This window comes from Otolemur garnettii, unplaced genomic scaffold, assembly GCF_000181295.1.
Source record: "Otolemur garnettii isolate 467f Iridium unplaced genomic scaffold, OtoGar3 scaffold00088, whole genome shotgun sequence".
NCBI lineage: Eukaryota > Metazoa > Chordata > Mammalia > Primates > Galagidae > Otolemur > Otolemur garnettii.
Genome location: NW_003852483.1, coordinates 1,329,003 through 1,340,816, shown reverse-complemented (window position 1 = coordinate 1,340,816; position 11,814 = coordinate 1,329,003). Strand labels below are relative to the sequence as shown.

Genomic DNA, 11,814 nt, shown 5'->3' with positions numbered 1-11,814 from the left:
AAAGATAAGAAAGTATGACTCATAAAGGAAAAGAAAACTCAATAGAAACTGTCTCTGAGAATGCCCAGATGTTGAGCTTACTAAAAATTATTTTAAATCAGCCATTTTAAATATGATGAAAGAACTACACTATCAAAATGATAATCTCATCAAACAAGGAATATCAACAAAGAGACGTTCAATAAAGAGAAACTGTAAAATAAACAAAAAATTGTTTTTAAGACCAGAGAATAATTCTAAAACTGAAAATACAATAATTAGAATGAAAAAATGGAAAAAGAAAAAAAGAAAAAATCAGGAGATGGTCTCAAAAGTGTATTCGAAATGGCAAAGAAGCAGTTAATTTGCAGACTTATTAATAGAAATTATCAAATCTGAAGAGTAGGGAGACATAAGATCAAAGGAAAATAAGCAGCTTCAAGGGACCTATGGAATATCATCAAGTATACTAACATACCCATAGTGACAGTTCCAAAGGGAGAGGGGAAAGAGAAAAAAATATTTAGGAAAGAAAATTTGGAAAGATAATGGCCATAAAGTTCCAGATTTGACAAGAGTCACAAATGTACGCATCCATGAAAGTCAACAAGACAGGGTAAACCCAAGGAGATCCACACTGAGACATACCTGCATTATACAAATCGTCAAAAGACAAGAGAATGCTTGAAAGCAGCCAGAGAGAAGTGACTCATCACACATAAGAGATCCTCAACATTAGTGTTAAGAACAGACACTTTTTCATCAGAAACCATATAGGCCACAAGGTAGTGAAATGACATTCTCAGAGCACTGAAGGGAAAAGAACCCCATACCTAGCAAAGTTATCCTTCAAAATTGAAAGAAAAATTAAGACATTCCCAGATAAAAGAAGAACCAAGAATTTGTCACCAGCAGACCTGCCCTATAAGAAATAGTACAGGGAATCCTTCAGATTAAAATGAAGGATAGGAAAAGTTACGCAAATCCACATGAAAAATAGCAAGAGCATTGGTCAAGGCATCTACATATATGTAAGTATATTTCTCATTTGTAACTTATTTTTCTCAAACCAGAATTAAAGGACAACCTCATAAAGCAATAATTATAATGCTGTTCTGATGGACGTATGATGCATAAAGACTTCACTTGTAAGACAATAGTATAGAGGAAGGGGAAGTGCAACACTATGTAGAAGGAAAGATATACACATGCTGTTGAAATTAAGTTGGTTTTATCCAAAATAGATTTTATAAGTCAAGATAGTAATTTTAATTCTCAGAAAACCCATTAAGAAAACAAGACAGGCTCAGTGCCTGTAGCTCAGTGGTTAGGGCACCAGCCACATACACTGAGGCAGGTGGGTTTGAACCCAGCCCGGGCCTACTAAAACCACAATGACAACTGCAACAATAAAAGAAAAAAACGTAGCCAGGCATTGTGGAGAGTGCCTATAGTTCCAGCTACTTGGGAGGCTGAAGCAAGAGAATTACTTAAGCCCAAGATTTTGAGGTTGCTGTGAGCTATGATGTCATGGCACCCTACTAAGGGTGACATAGTGAGACTCTGTTTCAAAAGAAAGGAAAAGAAAAGAAAACAAGACAAAACAATATATAGCCAAAGAAATAACAAAGGAATTATAATGGTACACTAGAGTGCTTGCTTCGGCAGCACATATACTAAAATTGGAATGATACAGAGAAGATTAGCATGGCCCCTGTGCAAGGATGACACACAAATTCGTGAAGCATTCCATATTTTTAGGTACTAAAAGTAAAAAAAATTTTTTTAAATGGTACACCATAAAATAGCTATTAAACACAGAGGGTAGTAACGGAGAAAGAAAAAACAAAACTGACATGGCATATAGAAAACAAATAGCAAATGGCAGATATAAAGCCTATCTCATCAATAATTGCATTAAATATGAATGGTAAAAATCTCAGGAAAAGGCAGAATGGGCAGAATGGATTTAAAAAATGACACAACATTATGCTGTCTACAAGAGAAACCTTTAGGGCAGCACCTGTGGCTCAGTGAGTAGGGCGCCAGCCCCATATACCGAGGGTGGTGGGTGCAAACCCAGCCCCAGCCAAACTGCAACCAAAAAATAGCCAGGCATTGTGGCGGGTGTCTGTAGTCCCAGCTACTCGGGAGGCTGAGGCAAGAGAATCACCAGGAGTTGGAGGTTTCTGTGAGCTGTGATGCCACAGCACTCTACCGAGGATGATAAAGTGAGTCTCAGAAAAAGTGATAAAGTGAGTCTCAGAAAAAAAAGAAAGAAAGAAAGAAAGAAGCCTTTAGATTCAAAGCCACAAATAGGTTGAACATAAAAATATGGAAAATATATACCATGTAAAAAGTAATCAAAAGGGGACTGGAGTGGCTATGCTAATGTTAGACAAAACAGATTTTAAAATAGAGCAGTTACTGGAGAAAAAGAAGCTTATTTTATAATGATAAAAGGGTTAATCCATCAAAAAGACATAATAATTATAAACACATATGCATCTAACAGCAAAGTCCCCAAATATATGAAGCAAAAACTGACAGAATTAAGAGGAAAAACAATAGACTATTATTGTTGAATGATAAAAAAGTCAAAAATAATAGTTGCCTACCTCCTATGTCACTTCTAAAAATGGACAGAACTAGACAGAAGATCAATAAGGAAATAAAAGAATGAAATAACACTATAAACCAACTAGACCTAAGACATTTATCGAACATTCCAACAGCAGAATGCACATTTCTCCCAAGTGCACATAGAGCCTTCTCCAAAACAGACCATATGTTAGGTCATAAAACAAGTCTCAATAAAATGAAAAAGACTTAAGTCATACAAGTGTGTTTGCCAACTACAATGGAACGAAATTTAAAATCAATAAGAGGAAATTTAAGAAACACACAATTCTGTAGATTAAAGAATACAATCCTAAAGTAACAAAGGGTCAAAGAAAAAAGTTTCACAAGGGACATTTTAAAACACTCTGAGATGAATGAAAGTAAAACCACATGTGCTGGAGGTTTGGTAATTCACTAGGAGGACACACAGGATGCGGCTGTGATTTATTACAGCAAAGGGTACCAAGTAGAAGCAGCAAAAGGAAAAGGCCCAGGGGCAAAGATCAGGAGGTCCAGTTGCAAGATTCCAAGGGTCCTCTCCCAGGGGAGTCACACGGATGCATTTAATTCCCCCAGCAACGGATTACAGCAACACATGTGAAGTGTTGCCAACGTCTTGTTAGAGCCCGGGGTTTTTGCTGGAGGCTAGCCATGTCTGCACACTCCACCTTGCAAACACCCAAATTACATATTCCTAAAAGGAAAGCACAGGTTTGGCATGAGCCATATTTTGTACAGTTTAGGCACAACTCTTATCAGGTCTGGAAATAGAGGAAATCTCTCCAAACCCAAGTTCCCAATGCCAGCCAGGGGTCAGCCCTGCAATCAGTCCTTCCTGGGGACGGACATTCAGGCCTGCTATGTTAACTCCCATCTACAAGTGACATACCAAAACTTACTGGATGCCACCAAAGCAGTGTTTAGAAGGAAATGTATGGGTGCAAAAGCTCATGTTAAAAGGAAGAAAGATCTGAAATCAATAACCCAAAATTCTGTATTAAGAAATTAGAAAAATAAGAGTAAACTAAACTCAAGGCAAGCAAAATGAAGGGTATGATAAAGATTAGAATGGAAAGAAATTAAAATAGAGAGTAAGAAAAACTGCAAAGAAAATCAATGACATGAAAAGTTGGTTTTTTGAAAAGATCAACCAAACCGAGAAACCTACCTAGACTAAGAAAGAGAACACTAAATTCAGGAGTGGAAGTGGAAATACTTCCACTGACCTTATAGAAATAAGCATCATAAAGGAATACTATGAACAATTATAAGTGAACAAAAATTAGATAACATAGATGAAATGGAAAAATTCCTTAAAAAGACACAAACTTTTTTTTTTTTTGAGACAGAGTCTCACTCTGTGCCCGGGTAACATCACTGCTCACATCAACCTCAATCTCTTAGGTTTGAAGATCCTCTTGCCGCAGCCTCCTGAGTAGCTGGGACTACAGGCACCTGCCACAATGCCTGGCTAATTTTACTATTTTTAGTAGAGACAGGGTCTTGCTCTTGCTCAGGCTGGTCTTGAACTCATAATCTCAAACAATCCACCCACCTCTTAGACTGCTAGGATTATAGGCATGAGCCACCACACCCAGCCCCTAACACAAACTCTTGAAACTAACTCAAAAAGAACTTTATGGCTCGGCGCCTATGGCTCAACCGGCTAAGGCGCCAGCCATGTACACCTAGGGTGGCAGGTTCGAATCCCCAGCCTGGACCTGCCAAACAACAATGACGGCTGCAACCAAGAAATAGCCGGGCGTTGTGGCGGGCGCCTGTGGTCCCAGCTACTTGGGAGGCGGAGGCAGGAGACTCGCTTGAGCCCAGGAGTTGGAGGTTGCTGTGAGCTGTGATGCCATGGCACTCTACCCAGGGAGACAGCTTGAGGCTCTGTCTCAAAAAAAAAAAAAAAGAACTTTAATAATTCTGAATAGAGTTATAACAAATAGACTGAGTTAGTATTCAAAATATTTCCAACAAAGAAAAGATCCAGGTTCACATAATGTCACTGGTGAATTCTACCAGAATTTTAAGGTAGAATTAGGATCAATCTTTCAGAAACTCTTCTAAAAATAAAAGAGAAAGCAATACTTTCAAAAAAAAAAAACTTTCTAAATCATTCTGTGAAATCAAAGACGTCACAAGAAAATCACAGACTAATATTTCTTATGAACACAGATCCCAAAATTCTGAATAAAATATTATCAAGCCACACCCAGCAGCATAAAAAGGAGGATATATCATAAACAAGGGATTCATCCTAGGAATGAAAATTGGTTTAATATCTAAAAATAAATGAATGTAATAGACATACCAGTAGAATGAAAAACAACCACCACACAATCATCTCCATAGGTGGAGAAAAAAGTATTTTTACAAAATCCAACACCCATTCATGATTTAAAAAAAAAAAAACAAACTCAACAAACTAAGAACAAAAAGGAACTTTCTCAACCTGATAAAGGCATCTGTGACAAACTCCACAGCTAACATCCTAACAGGGAAATACTGAATACTTTCCCCATAAGATCAGGAATAAGACAAGAGTCTATTCTTGCCACTTCTACATTCAAAATTACACTGGAGGTTTTAGCAGGGAAATAACACAAGAGAAAGAAATAAAGGCATCCAGATTGGAAAGCAAGACTTAAAACTACCTCTTTGCAGATGACAGGATCTTGTATATAAAAAATCCTAAGGAAACCACTAAAAAAACTATCAGAACTAATAAATTAGTCCAAAGGAAAGGACACCACTCCTACTAGGCACCGCTACGTAAAAATCGATTGTATTTCTATGAATTAACAATAGACAATTCAAAAAAGAAGAAAGCCACTCCATTTGTAACAGCATCAAAGAGAATAAAATACTCAGGGATGAATTTAGCAGAATCAGTTAAAGATATACACTGGAAACTACAAAATGCAGTTGAAAGAAATTAACTTCTTCAGGAAGCAGGGCAAAAAAAGGAATAAAAGAAGGCAGGGCCCCTAAGTTAATCTACGGATTTAACAATGCCTTTCAAAATCCTAGATGCCTTATGGGGGGCAGAAATCCACATGCTGATCACACAATCCATATAGAAACACCAGGGAAACAGAGTAGCCAAAACTATCTTCAAAAAATTGAAAGACTTGCATTTTATAATTTCAAAACTCACTTCAAAGTTACAGTAATCAAGGCAATGTGGTACCTGCATAAGGACAAACAAAAGATGAATAAAGTAAACTTGAGAGTTTAGAAATAAACCTTTACATTTTGAGTTAATTGATTTTTGACAAGAGTATTAAGACAACCCAATGTGGGGGAAATAGTCTTTTCAACAAATGGTGCTGAGACAACTGGGTAACAACAGGGAAAAGAATAAAGTTGGACCCCTACCTCACACCATATCCAAAAATTAACCTAAAATTGATCAAATCAAAAACCTAAATATAAAAGTTAAAATTGTAAAAGCTTTAGATGAAAACACAAGTTTTTGTCACCTGGATTAGGCATTAGTACTTTACATAAAAAGTACAAGCAACAAAGGAAACAGGAAATGCACTGGACTTCACCAAAATTAAACACTTTCCTGCTTCAAACAACACCATCAAGATCATGAAAAGACAACCTATACAATGGGGAAAAAAGGTTTGCAAATCGTATATCTAATGAGGGACTTGTTTCCAGGATAAAGAACACTTAGAACTCCACAATAGAGCGACAAATAATTACAAACGAGGAAAGGTTTTGAATAGACATTTCTCCAAAGAGTGTATACAAATGGTCAACGAGGAAATGAGAATCTGTTCAACATCTTTAGTCGTTAGTGAACTGGAAATCAAAATCACAGTGACGTCTCCACTTCAGACTCACTGGAATGGCTATCATCAAAAAAGTCAGTCACAAGTGCTGGTGAAGATGTGGAGAAATTGAAACTCCCATCCCTTGGCGGTGCGATTGCAAAATGGTGCAGCTGGTTCGTTTTGCAGGTTTTCAAAAGTTCAACAAGGTTGTCATATGATGCAATAATTCTACTTGTAGGTATACCCAAGAGAAATGATAACATATATCCATACAAATACTTGTACACACATGTTCATGTTGGCATTATTAACAGCCTTCAAATGGAAACAACCCAAATGATTCGTCAATGGATAAACAAATGTGGTATGTACATGCAATGAATGGCTTTTAGTCATTAAGAAGAAACCAGTGCTGATACATGCTACTCTGTGGAAAAACCTTGAACTTTTTACATGAAATTAAAAAAAAAAAAGCCAGACACAAAAGGCTACATATTATGTGTGTCTAATTCTGTTCATTTGGAATGTCCAGAACAGGCACATACATAGAGATGGAAAGTAGATTCGTGGTTGCCAGGGGCTGGTGGGGGCAATGGGCAGCTGCTGCTGCTGATACAGGGCTTCTTTGGGGACAATGAAAATATTCTGCAATTAGATAACAATCATGGTTATACCACTCTACATATACTAAAAAAATACTGAATTATATAATTTAAAGAATGATTTTTAGGATAAGTGAAGTATCTCTAAAAAACTAAAATCACCAAGGTGGTTTTTGATCAGAAATTATGAAATGGAGTCCAAGAATGGGATACCTTTTCCAGGTGCCAGAGGCTCTGGGAGTCCCTGTAGTCAGGCTTGCTGCAGAGACGGGGGTCTCTCACAGTTGGGGGACTCCCCTTTGCACCAGCTGCAGGTCACAGAGCAAGAGAAGCCAAGCTGGGCCAGGCCAGGGTGGAGATCCAGCTCTTTTTTCTGGTACCATAACCCCTATGCTACTCACCATGTTTACCTTTGAAGACCGACTTATTCCTGGGTGAAACTGGATACAGTTTAAAATGTCAGATCTGTGGAATTTTTCAGAAAACTCAACATACATCTCCATATATACACATGCAAACTTTTTTAGTGCACAGGAAGCATAAATGTGTGTATATAAACTGCAAGTCAAGGTAACTACAGCAAGCACAGGGGGCTTGGAGTGTGAGGTACCCTGTCCATTCTCAGCCTGAACTAATGGCAAGTACACTGACATCACACACGCACGGTCTCTGAACTCAGAAGTTCCAGCACCGAACATCTCCTGTCAGTCTTTCTAGAAGAGGGGCTTAACAATCTCAAGACAAACTACATATTCCTACAACGACTAAAGGAAAGGAAGTTTTCAATGTTATGGGCACTTCATGTCAGTGTTCAGAGCCACCAATAGGTATTAAAAATAAACATTCCAGGCCGGTGTGGTGTCTCTCACCTGTAATCCTAGCACTCTGGGAGGCAGAAGTGGGGGGATTGTTTCAACTCAGGAGTTAGAGACCAGCCTGAGCAAAAGCAAGACCTCATCTCTACTAAAAATAGAAAAATTAGCCAAGTGTCCTAGGGGACACTTGTTGGGAAGCTGAGGAGGGAGGATTGCGTTAGCCCAAGAGTTTTGAGGTTACTGTAAGCTAGGCTGAGGCCATGGCACTCTAGCCTGGGCAACAGAGGGGGACTTTCTCAAACATTAAATAAATAAATAAACATTCCAATTATACCTCTCCAATAATTAGAATTTCCTTCACCACGTGAGATATAGACTGTAGTTTCCTGTCTCTCCTTGCATGTTGCACTTTTCTTGTAGTTACTTTTTTTTTTTGAGACAGAGTCTCACTATGTTGCCCTCTGTAGAGTGCTATAGCGTCACAGCTCACAGCAACTTCCAACTCTTGGGCTTAGGTGATTCTCTTGCCTCAGCCTCCCAAGTAGCTGGGACTGCAGGCACCCACCACAACACCCGGTTATTTTTTGCTGCAGTTGTCATAGTTGTTTTAGCCGGCCCAGGCTGGGTTTGAACCCTCCAGCCTCAGCATATGCGGCTGGCACCGTTGCCACCGTGCTGCAGGCGTGGAGCCTGTTCTTAACATTTTTAAAACAAATAATGGTCGCTTTCAAGCAAGTTCTAGGCATCATAAGAAGCGTGTTTCAGAAAAGTGTTAATAGACAACTCAAAAGAAATGTTACTCAGTGCAGGAGAGGCTATTAGGAATTTGAACTTGTCTGCCAAACAGTTCTTCACTTTCTGTAAATTGCACAAAAGACTCATTCAGCACAGTTTGGAGGCTGAAAGCGAAAGTGACTCAGACTCTTTCTGAAAAGGTCGAGAAAGTGCACTTGCCAATTTTCAAATCTCTCTGAAACCCTTTCCTGTGAACATCGCCACTAAACTATGTCATCCCTGAGCTGCAACTTGGTGACATGGTGATTGTACCACTTCTCTCTGAAGCTTTAGGGATGGACTTGGTGCGCTGGGTTCGTGAGAGACTGCGTTCAGAGAACATTCTACGTGTCAGTCTTCCTAATGCCTCAGGAGGCCAAACCATTACAGGCGCCTTGGCAGCAAGATGTGGGAATGGGCTGAAGCCCAGGCAGGAAGCCTGCCCTAGTCTGGGCCTGGCGTCCTCTGATGGGGGGATTGGCAGCTGGGCGGCCACGGGAAATCCAACAGTGATGAGAATGTGGTTGCCTTCCTCAGGGCAATCTTCCACCCTGGCCTCCCGAATTGGAAATTGGTACTATAAATATGGCATTCAAACACGGCGATAATCTTTTCTCAAAGTAGTGAAGAAACTAAAATTCCTTAAACTGTAAAATGACTCTTTTTACCCTAAAATAGTTAACCAGACAGACCTTACAGATACTTGTTTTCTTTGCCTCTTAAGACCCAGCCTCCAGCAAGCAGTATTTGCGACCAGAACCCATACTTCACATTCTCCAAGTTTGTGCCAGTGCCAGGGGGACACTACCTGGTACCAGTCCACAGACAAGGACCATCCACATTGGAAGACCCCTAGCCCCACCCCTCCACTTCCCACGGCCATGGACCTGAGAACTGCAGCCGCCTTCTGCTGCCACACAGGCAGTGGCAGGTGGGGACCTAGTCCTGACCCGGTGTCTCTGGACAACTGAAGAGTGACAAGCAGAGGCAGGGAATCCTGCACGGCTTCCTCCCCTCCAGCGGTAGCCTCTGAAAATCCTGGCTGCAAACTGCGGCCTCTTGGAGGCAGCTGCCACGTCCTCCTGGACTCTCCTCTCCAGGGTGAATAGTCCATGTGCTTGTACCTGCCCCTGACCTGGCCATGGCTGTGAGAACCACATCCCTGTCCAAATGGTCTTTCAGAAACAAAACACCACCACCGCATTTGCATAAAACTTTACAGTACTTTTATATAGACCACATCTGATCTGCCTGGGTCCCTGCAGCGCTCACAAGCAGCCGCCGGACTCCCTTACACATGAAGGGATGTGATGCTTCACCCATGGTCTTATCACAGTTTGGGTGAAGCCGAACCTGGGCCGAAGAGCCTGTGTGTGCTTTCCAGAAAATCGGAGTGAATCAACAGTCACCTAAAATCATGAAGCTGGACACAACACTCCAGGTGATCTCTGAAGATACCTGGGATGCTCTTGACCCAGATGGAGCTCACCTTGCCTTTTTTTGATGAGTACTTGTGTCACGCAGATGGCACTCAGGGAGCTGGTCTGAGGTGGAGCCAAGCTGCCAGGTTCTACACTGATCACTACCAGCCCCTTAACAGTCCCAGAGCAACGGCTCCCGTACTCAGCAGCCCAGTCATTAAACATCAGAACACAGAATGGCAGGATCAAATCCCGCTGCATCAGTCTTTTAAACCTGTGACCCCCACACCCTGGGCTCTGGACCAGTACTGGGCAAGGACTTGTACCGGTCTGTGTCCTGTTAGGAATCAGGCTATTCAACAGGGGGTGAGCAGCAGGTGAGGAGGCAAAGCTTTGTCTCTGTTTACAGCCGCTCATCACGGGCATTGCCACCTGAGCTCTGCCTCCTGTCGGTGGTGTTTGATTCTCATAGGAGTGAGAATCCTGTCATAAACCACACAGGGGAGGGAGCTAGGCTTTGCACTTCTCTTGAGGATCTGATGCCTGGAGCAAATGTAACGTGCTTGAATCATCTTGAAACCATCCCCCACAACCCTTGGTCTGTGCAAAAATTCTTACATGAAACCAGTCCCTGATGCCAAGAAGGTTGAGGACCACTGTTTTAAACAGGTGTCCTCAAACTACGGCCCGCGGGCCACATGCGGCCCACCTAGGACATTTATCTGGCCTGCCCAGTCTTTTTGCCGCCGCTGCCTGTCCTGCTTAGTAGCCAACTCATCCCGGGGCCCACAGTCTGGCCCTCCAACGGTCTGAGGGACAGTGAACTGGCCCCCTGTTTAAAAAGTTTGAGGACCTCTGGAAACATAAGCTGCCAAACCCATCTCTAAAGGATTTTGTTGAGCATTAGGTGTGAAAAAGCACGTGAAGCCCAGCGAGGTGCTGGATGGGTGTGAGCTCCATCAGCACGCCGCCTGCCTGTGTCACCAGATCCCTGGACAAGCACACTTTCGGTATCTATCCAAGTTGTGAGAAGACTAATCACAACAGGACAAAGGAAAAGCATGCTACTCCCTCTGGATTGACAGACACACACCTCTCAGCAGCTCCGCTTGTGCTGTCGGGCTGTCTCCAAGCTCAACAGTGACTAAAAGGTCAGGAGCTCTAGGTCCAATCTCTGCCTCCCACACATACACCCACCGCTGGGCTCGGTCCCCTCCCCGTGCCGTGAACAGCCTTGGTGCCTGTTCTTCCTGGATGTAGTGAGAGTATATGAAACTGTCTTTCAAGGCACCTGGGAAGGGCTTCGTAAATGTTAGTAATCATTATTGTGACAACACACAGCCTTATTCTCTCATCTTATTCACAGGGTAAATATGCCTTTAAAGTTTAAATCAAAACACCATATAATACTATGTTTTCTCTACTAGGACTTGACAAGGGAACTGATGCACTGCTTCCTGGGAGCTCACCTCGATGCCTGCCAAGGAGAGTGTCAGCTCTCTGAGGGCCGCCTCCCCACCTGGCTGCCTTTCAGCACACGCAGGTGATCCCCAGGGCTGGTCCTGAGCCACATAGGGGTGCACGTCTCAGCCTTTCCTTGGCATCTCTTATTTTCCCTGTCAGGCCCCCACTTCTCTCATGCTGTCCTGACAATTACTTTGAAAAACACTGCACACCACGTTGAGGATTAGGCCATTCCTCCAAGGAGTAGCTGAATTTTTGAAGGTTCCCAAAGAGAAGGACTTTAAAATGCGGCTCAGCACCTATAGCTCAACCGGCTAAGGCACCAGCCACGTACACCTAAGGTGGC

At 41.9% G+C, this 11,814-nt stretch overlaps 1 non-coding gene across 1 annotated transcript; it reads left to right on the top strand.

Annotated features, from left to right (window-relative positions):
- The first annotated feature begins 1,631 nt into the window (after positions 1 to 1,631).
- LOC111726982 lies at positions 1,632 to 1,738 on the top strand. The gene has a single exon (XR_002774645.1). It is a non-coding gene; the product is annotated as a U6 spliceosomal RNA (small nuclear RNA).
- Positions 1,739 to 11,814: the final 10,076 nt, after the last annotated feature.